We start from the raw sequence: 9,497 nt of genomic DNA on the forward strand, positions 1-9,497 counted from the left end.
CAGCTTGCCCGAGTGTGGGAAGAGGTTCATGTTTTCCTGCCACTTGCGGAAGCACCAGCGGGGGCACCAGCGCTCCCAGCAATCACATCCCACCAGTGACGCTGCCTTCGGTCACCTCCCAGGACTGAACATCCTGCCAGTTCTGACAGTGGGTGCAGTGGGAGAGTAGGTGGGCTGTTTTTGTTTTCTGCTGGACTGCAATTGCCTCCCGTGCACCCCACAACCACAACCCCATGGTAGCTCAAGGTTAGCACTGCTGCCTCATGGCACCAGGAACGCAGGAATAATTCCACTCTTGCTGTCTGTATGCAATTTATGGAGAGTAGGAAAATGGATCTGAGTGGGTTAGTCTTCGGAAGATCAGTGCAGATATGTTGGGCTGACGGACCTGTTTCCACATTGTAGGAGTTCTACGATCCTATGAGCTTTGCTTTCGGTGGACACTGCTGCTCATTGAGCCAGGGATAGCACATTGCCAATGAAATGAACCAGAGAAACCTAAGACCGCCAGACCATCAGAGCAGAAGTCAGGCCAATGGGCCCTCGAGTCTACTCTGACATTCGTTAGATACAAAAGGAGTGCAGATGAGATTAGCTACCGTGTGGAAACAGGCCATTCGTCCCAACAAGTCCACACCGACCCTCCGAAGAGTAACCCATCCAGAACAATTTCCCTCTGACTAATGTACCGAACTCTATGGACAATCAAGCATGGCCCATCCACATGACCTGCACATCTTTGGTTTATGGAAGAAAACAGGACCACCAGACAAAACTCACTCAGACATTGGGAGAATGTGCAAACTCCTCACAGACAGTCACCCAAGGCTGGAATCAAACCTGGGTCCCTGGCGCTGTGAGGCTGCAGTGGTAACAACTGAGGCACGACATATTGCAACCTCAAGTAGGTAAGCAGGAGGTTGGGAGAATTCAGCAAGCTAGGCAGCACCAGGATGTGGAGTAGTCAACGTTTTGGGTATTAACCCTTCTTCAGGACTGAAACGTTGACTTTTCCATGAGAAACGATTTACGGGAATGTTGTAGCGGGTTGGAGGATTTGAGCTACAGGGAGAGGCTGAATAGGCTGGGGCTGTTTTCACTGGAGCATCGGAGGCAGAGGAGTGACCTAATAGAGGTTACAAAATCATGAGGGGCATAGACAGGGTAATAGACAAGGTATTTTCCCTGGGCTGGGGGAGTCCAGAACAAGAGGGCATAGGTTTAGGGTGAGAGGCGAAATATATTAAAGGGACAACTTCATCATGCAGATGGTGGTACATATATGAAATGAGATGCCAGAGTATATGGGTCAGGTGTTGTCAAATGGGAGTAGATTAATTTAGGATATCAGGTCAGCATGGACAAGTTGAACAGAAGGGTCTTTTTCCATGCTGTTAGTGTCTCTGACTACTGGTCCTGATGTAAGTTTAAAATACAGTCCAAGTAACTTTGAATAGTTCAATCTTGTTCAGCTCACCTCTTCAAAGGTTTCAAATGAATCCCTCTGAGAGATACTGTTTAAACATGCTGAGTTGGACAAAGTATCCCATCAAGTTCAACACAAACCCAGAGTGGAAGAAGTCAGAAGTCACAACACCAAGGGGACCAAAACTGATCACAATATTCCATGTGCAGCCTCATCAACGTCCTGTATAACTACAACATAACTTGCAACATCTATACTGAATTCCCTAACTGATGAAAGCCAGTGTGCTGAAACCTCTCTTCATTGCCTTGTGTACCGATGTAATCAGAGGTATAGGACCAACATTAAACTGATGCACAATCCAGCTGCTGAGAGCCCAAAGGCTGAGTAGTGCTGCGTGAGTGTGCTGGGCTTGAGATATTGACACCACCTCCCCACACTTCTGGAGACCTCAGGTCTGTAGCTTACCTTCTTATCCTTGAGGGTTTTCCACCTGTTTGAAACAGCCTGTCCTGCAATTAACCCCTTTACGCCAAGGCCTTCCTTCTACAGGCAGAATTAATTGTCCTTTTGTCACACAGTTATTAAACACCATTATCTCATCTGTCCAAAGGAACAGCTCATTGTTTTGCCTCCTCCTGCCGAGCGATGGTTAATGTATGTTATTTATTAACTCCCTTGTAGCAGTTTCTCATTGGCCCTTTTGTTTCTTGGCCCAGAAGGAGTTATTGCTGACTCATGAAGTTATCAATGTTCTGGAGTTTACAGGACCACACCACATTCCTCTCTGCCTCCTCCAGGAATAACGATTGGTCCTGAGATACTCGCAGTTCCTGACATGCCTTGGTATCCCCAAATACAATTCATATGTCAGGAAATTACTGGTGCTGCCCTGACATACATAGTCACTGTTGGAACAGAAGGATTATTGGGAGAAAATGCAGAAATCCGAAGTGCAAAGAGACTTGAGAGTTCAAGTCCGGGATTTTCTCAAAGTAAACTTGCAGGTTGAGTTGCACTTTCCCCTGCAACTGCCGAAAGTTTGACACCAGCCCATTTACCTATTCCCTCCTCGCTATCCAAGGGGTCAAAATTACCTTCCAGGTGAAGTGGCACTTTACCTGCACTACCCACAACCCAGTCTACTGCATTTGCTGCTCATAATATGGGCTCATCTACATTGGAGAAACCGAAGCATAAACCGGGTGACTGCTGCACAGAACATCTACGTTCTGCCCGCAAAAAAGACGCTGAGCTTCCAGTTGCCTGCCAATTCCACACCCCATCCTGTTCCCTGGCCAACATCTCTGTCTCAGTTTTGCTGTAGTGTTCCAGCAAAGCTCAGCACCAGCAGAACGAAGAGCACCGAATATTACACTTGGGGACCATACATCCCTCCGGTCCCAATATCGAATTCAATAATTCTAGGGCTGAACTCTATAGTATCCTCGTCCCTCCCACACACACCAAGCCTTGTTATCACATAGTCTGTCATTCCACACTATGTAGCCACGAACAGTCTCCATTAACCCTCCCACGCAGACCGTTATGAACTCCTTTTTCTGTCCAACAGTTCTGCCTTCTCTTTGGGCTCTGTTCTGATCTCCACCTTCCTCCCACAATATCTCCTAAATATAAACCGACATTTTCCCAATCACCATCAGTTCTGTGGAAGGGTCACCGGCAACTCCTGTTTTTTGTTTCTGATATAAAGCATCCGCAATTCTTTCAGATTTTTATTGAGAGAGAGTTGGAAAGTGTTTCGAGAAACAGAAAGAGAAGGGGGAGAAACAGAACAGACATGAACGTAAAATCATTGTAGTGCGATCACTTCCCTTAAGCATGAATAGAGCTTCCGGGTCATCAGTGAGCTTGTGGCGCAACGGTAGCGCGTCTGACTCCAGATCAGAAGGTTGCGTGTTCAAATCGCGTCAGGCTCACTACCATCAACATCTAACATTTCGAATTAAGAAAGGAGTACGTTCACTCCGTATGTCGGTTGTGTCAAAAGTTCTTTGTGGAAACTTTCGATCACACGTGAATCTCTGCTGTCAGTTTGATTTGTGAACACTGTGTCAGGGAGGTGGTGTGCCCATTGTTTGGGTCAATGCTCAGGTCCCCGCAATTGAGAAGTCGAACACAAACTGTTCATCACGGGATTTAAACACACAGCCGCTTCGTTCAGTTGGTGACAGCGCAGGGTGAATAACATCATACCGATGTTTTTACAACATAATCTAGAGATTTCCATCCAGGTTTCAGTGACATCAAACTGCCACGTAATGATGTTATGGTCTCAGTAAACTATAATAACGTGAAGATCGCTGGGATGATTTTCTACATCCGACTGCAATATAAACACAGATCATTGTTTCCAGTTTTGTGGAACAAAAGACATCATATTGGTGGAAAATTACAGTTAGTGCAAACACAGCTAGCCATCGATAAATATTAATCCTGTTCACTTCAATGGCCAAATTTCAATTCAGAAACCAAGTGCACTCGGCTGCTTGTAACAGAGACAACATGACAAAATGGCTCATAGGAGGAGAAATGGGACATTGAGGATGAGTGAAATGTTTGCTTTTGGTCACCTCCACAATTGTTAGAAAAACAGGTTGAAAGGATTCTTAAAAGGTGGCTGAAGTAGTGGTGTGGCATAACACTTCAGACAGCACAAAGTGGAAGACCACTTTCTAGTGGAAGAAAAAGACATTCCTTATTTCTGAAAGAACTGGGTGACAGAAGAGGGGATGAAATCTGACTTGGGAGCTATTTCCTATTTGGTGAGGATGTTGCTTCATCACAGTCTTGGTTTAGAGCATAATCTCTTCATCAGGAATAAAGGGTGGCCCAAGGGGGCTGAGAGATAAATGGGAAGCAAGTGGGGCTGGAGTGAAGGTAGATGGGAGTGCAATAGCTAGATGGAGGTCGGGATTGATGGTGATAGGTCAGAGATGAGGGTGAAGTAAATAGGTGAGAAGCAAGGTGGACAGGTATGACAGGTCAGGAGGTTGGTGTCGAATTGGAAGGTTGGATCTGGGACAAGGTGGGGGAGAGGAAATAAGGAAACTGATGAAATCTGCATTGATAACAAGTAGTTGGAGGGTCCTAAAGCAGACGTTGAGGTGTTTTTCCTACAAGTGTCGGGTGGCAAGAGTTTGGCAGTGGAGGAGGCCCAGGACTTGCAGGTCCTTGGTGGAATGGGAGGGGGAGTTAAAGTGTTCAGCCACAGGGCGGTGTGTGGGTTAGAATTAGAGTCCAAGAGTTGTTCCCTGAAATATTCGGTTAGTTGGCGTCCAGTTTCCCCAATGTGGATGAGAACATATTGCGAGCAATGGACATAATCTTACAAATAGATTGCATAAGTCTTAGCCTGCCAGAATTATTTTCTTTTATTAAATTAAAGAAAATTTTTATTCAATTGGATGACTGCATGAAACGGTTTGTTGGTCAGATTTGAATCATCACTCCCAAATGAGACGATGCCATGAATAACAGTGAACTGCTCTTTTTGTTAAAAACCACAAGTTCTTGATTTATTTTCACAACTTATTGGTATTCACACCTGCACATTCAATGTCAAACTCTGACATCAGAAATTAAATTACAGCATTAATTTTGACTTGAACTATTCGAACAAACAAATTAATAGCACACAGTGAATCGCAAGTCTGATTAATCTGAAATGAAATTTGACCAAAAAAATATAAAATCAAGATGGGAGATAAGAAATGGGGGAAGGGCAGAAGGCAAGAAATGCAGCATCATAGAAAGTGCTCCTCCAGAAAGTGCATTTTACCAACCACCACTGCTACATATAAACACTCTGATATGATCCTTCGGTTTTAATGTAAACCATAGCCCCATACAGTAGGTACCATTTAAATGAGTTAAAAATACAAGCATTGAGCAGATCCAGCTTCCAGCCTTACCCCCCCCCCCCCCCCCCCCCCCCCTCGCTTCTTGGAGCTTAGACCATCCTCCAGCTCCAGGGGGTTGTTGAACTCCTGGGCTCCAGCGGCCACGCCTCCACTGAAGAAGCTTTGGGAAGCAGATGCAAAGGCAAGATACAGAACAGAGAACCTTTGTATATGAAAGCAGCTTACAGAGACATTGAGCAATAGAATCACATGGTTTTTACCCATCGACCTCTGGGTTATCTACCCAGCCCACTCACGCAGCAATTCTCTACTTCTGTGCTCCCAGCAGCTGGATCGTGGATCAGTTTAAAGTAGGTCCTATATCTCTGATTACATCGGTACACAAGGCAGTGAAGAAAGGTTTCAGCACACTGGCCTTCATCAGTTAGGGAACTGAGTATACATGTTGGCAAGTTATGTTGTAGTTCTACAGGACGTTGATGAGGCCGCACCTGGAATATTGTGATCAGTTTTGGCCCCCTTGGTGTTCTGACTTCTGACTTCTTCAACTCTGGGTTTGTGTTGAACTTGATGGGATACTTTGTCCAACTCAGCATGTTTAAACAGTATCGCTCAGAGGGATTCATCTGAAACTTTTCAGGAGGTGAGCTCAACAAGATTGAACTATTCAAAGTTACTTGGACTCTATTTTAAACTTAGATTAGGACCAGTAGTCAGAGATACATACAGCATTGAAACAGACCCTTCGGTCCCACTTGTCCATGCTGACCTAATATCCTATATTAATCTAGTCCCATTTGACAGCACCTGACCCATATACTCTGGCAGCTCATTTCATAGGCATACCACCCTCTGAATGAAGAAGTTGTCCCTTTAATTTGTTTCGCCTCTTACCCTAAACTTATGCCCTCTAGTTCTGGACTACCCCACATCAAGGAAAGGACATTGTCTATTACACTGTCCATGCCCCTCATAATTTTATAACCGCTATTAGGTCACTTCTCTGCCTCCGATGCTCCAGTGAAAACAACCCCACGCTATTCAGCCGCTCCCTGCAGCTCAAACCCTCCAACCCCCAGCAACATTCATGTAAATCTTTTCTCATAGATAAGTCACTCTTTCAGTCATGAAGAAGGGTTAATACCCAAAACGCTGACTACTCCACATCCTGGTGCTGCCTGGCTTGCTGTATTCTCCCAACCCCCGGCTTGCCAACTTCGGGTTTCAATATGTAGTGGCTCCGTGATTACCACTGCAGCCTCACAGTGCCGGGGACCCAGATTTGATTCCAGCCTTGGGTGGCTGTCTGTGAGGAATTTGCACATTCTCCCAATGTCTTAGTGAGTTTTCTCTGGGTGGTCCTGTGTTCTTCCATAAACCAAAGATGTGCAGGTCATGTGGATGGGCCATGCTTAATTGCCCATAGAGTTAGGTACATTAGTCAGAGGGAAATGGGTCTGGATGGGTTACACTTCAGAGGGTCGGTGTGGACTTGTTGGGACAAATGGCCTGTTTCCACACTGTAGCTAATCTCATCCAATACTTTTGTTACTAACGAATGGCAGAGTAGGCCAAACTTCTTCACCGATGATCTTGCGGTCTTAGGTTTCTCTGGATCATTTCATTGGCAATGTGCAGTCCCGGGCTCAATGAGCAACAGTGTCCACTGAAGGCAAAGCTCATAGAATCATAGAACCCCCACAATGTGGAAACAGGTCCTTCAGCCGAACACATCTGCACTGATCTTCCGAAGACTAACCCACTCAGATCCATTTCCCTACCCTCCATAACTTGCACACAGACTCCCAAGGGTGGAATTATTCCTGGGTTCCTGGTGCCATGAGGCAGCAGTGCTAACCTTGATCCACCATGGAGCTGTGATTGTGGGGTGTCGGGAAGGCAATTGCAGTCCAGCAGAAGTCTAAAACAGCCCACCTACTCTCCCACTGCACCCACTGTCAGAACTGGCAGGAGGTTCAGACCTGGAAGGTGACTGAAGGCATCATCACTGGTAGGATCTGATTGCTGGAAGCGCTGGTGCCCCCGCTGGTGCTTCTGCAAGTTGTAGGAAAACATGAACCTGTTCCCACACTCGGTCCAGCTGGAGGGCATCTCCCAGGTGTGGGCACATTGGTGCTTCAGTAGGGCAGAGGAATTGCTGAAGGCCTTCCCGCACTTAGGGCAGCAGAATGGCCTCCCCTCCTCCGCCACTGTCACCCCCCCCCAAACCCCCGTGTGGTCCAGCTGGTGATTCAGCAGTGTGGAGGAGCAGGTAAAGACCTTCCCACATTCGGGGCAGGAGGATGGCTTCTCCCCAGTGTGGATAGACTGGTGCCTCAGCAGGGCCGAGGAATTGCTGAAGGCCTTCCTGCACATAGGGCAACTGAACGACCTCTCTACCATTTGGACACACCAATGGGCCAGTACGTCGGAGGAAAGAGCAATGCCCCTCCTGCAGTTGGGGCAGAAGAACGGCCTCTCAGTGTGGACCCACTGGTGTCTCAACAGATGGGAAGAACTGCTGAAGGCCATCTCGCACTTGGGGCGGGAGAACAGCCTTCCCTGGTGTGGACCAACTGGTCCGTCAGCAGGGCAGAGGAATCACTGAAGGCCTTCCCACACTCAGGGCAGCAGAAGGGCCTCTTCCCCTCTGTGGACCCATTGGTGCTTCAGAACCCTTCAAATTTCACAATATCCTTCTGATTGGAGGGACACCAGAATTGCACACAATATTCTAAAAGTGGTCTCACCAATGTCCTGTACAGCCACAACATAACTTCGCAACTCCAATTCAGGCAGCATCCAAGCAGCTTCGAAATCGACGTTTCGGGCAAAAGCCCTTCGTCAGGAATAAAGGCAGTGAGCCTGAAGCATGGAGAGATAAGCTTATCTCTCCATGCTTCAGGCTCACTGCCTTTATTCCTGACGAAGGGCTTTTGCCTGAAACGTCGATTTCGAAGCTACTTGGATGCTGCCTGAACTGCTGTGCTCTTCCAGCACCACTAATCCAGAATCTGGTTTCCAGCATCTGCAGTCATTGTTTTACCTTCCCAACTCTAATAATCAGTCAGAGGATTAGGAAAGCTTTCAAAACCCACAAAAAACAAACAGGACAGAATGGAGGGACAAACCGAATTTTTGAGAGTCAGCTTGGAAGCATCACTGAGAAATCGGCGGAATGGGTTTATTGGGGACGCGTTCTCCTTAAATACACTATATACGTATTTCTCTTGTAGTTTCTCTGTGCTGCAGTGTGCAGTGGCTCGTTGAAATAATGTCCTGATGCAGCTTCGTTTGTGGGTGTTGGGATGATTGCTTCTGTGGTTAAGTATTTGGTTTGTGTGTGTTGTTTTTCTGTAGTTGCTAGTTTGAAGTTCCCCATTAAGTGTTCACTCTACTGTGACATCTAAGAAAGCAGTTTATTGTTGTTCTCCTCTTTTTCAAACTAGGAGCCCCCCTCAGGCCATAGTCTCACTACTTGGAACACCAATATACAGACTAGTCAAAGGCCTCCACTGAGGACTAAAACACCAAGTCGAAGATTCATGCCACTCCATTTACTCCACCCAAGAATTCCTGAACACCAAAGACACGAAGATAGAAGAGGATGGAATAATGTTGACCTTTGACATAACAGCCCTGTTCACATCCATTAACATCAACGTGGCCAAAGAAAACTGAAGACACTACTCGAAGAACTAAAGACAAAAACACAGAACCAACTTCAGTAGCAAAGATAACACTGTCAACCTCGTGGAACTGTGCCTTTCCACCCACTTCATATTCAGTAACAAGCCCGACAAACAAATCAACGAAACGCCCATGAAACACTTCTGTCATCAAAAAATGAAACAAATTAGAGGAAACCTACAACACCATCAACAATCTCCTTCCTGGCATAAAATTCACAAAAGAGGAGAACAACAACAAAGTGCCATTTCTCGATGTCACAGTCGACCGAACAGTCAATGATAAATTCAAAACAGCCTCTGCAGGAAAGCAACACACGCGAACCAAGTACTTAGCTACAGAAGTAATCATCCCTACACATACAAACAAATTTGAACGAGGGCACGATTTCAACGAACCACAAAACAGTGCAGCACCCAGTGACTCCGAAGACCAATAAGTAACTCTGCAGCGCATTTAAGGAGAATGGGAAGCCAAAATGACACACTGCAAATAGC

The 9,497-nt window shown here is 46.3% G+C and overlaps 1 non-coding gene across 1 annotated transcript; it reads left to right on the forward strand.

Annotated features, from left to right (window-relative positions):
* Positions 1-3,294: 3,294 nt before the first annotated feature.
* Positions 3,295-3,366, forward strand: trnaw-cca (transfer RNA tryptophan (anticodon CCA)). The gene has a single exon. It is a non-coding gene; the product is annotated as a tRNA-Trp (tRNA).
* The last annotated feature ends 6,131 nt before the right edge of the window (positions 3,367-9,497 follow it).

This window comes from Chiloscyllium punctatum, chromosome 36 (assembly GCF_047496795.1).
Source record: "Chiloscyllium punctatum isolate Juve2018m chromosome 36, sChiPun1.3, whole genome shotgun sequence".
NCBI lineage: Eukaryota > Metazoa > Chordata > Chondrichthyes > Orectolobiformes > Hemiscylliidae > Chiloscyllium > Chiloscyllium punctatum.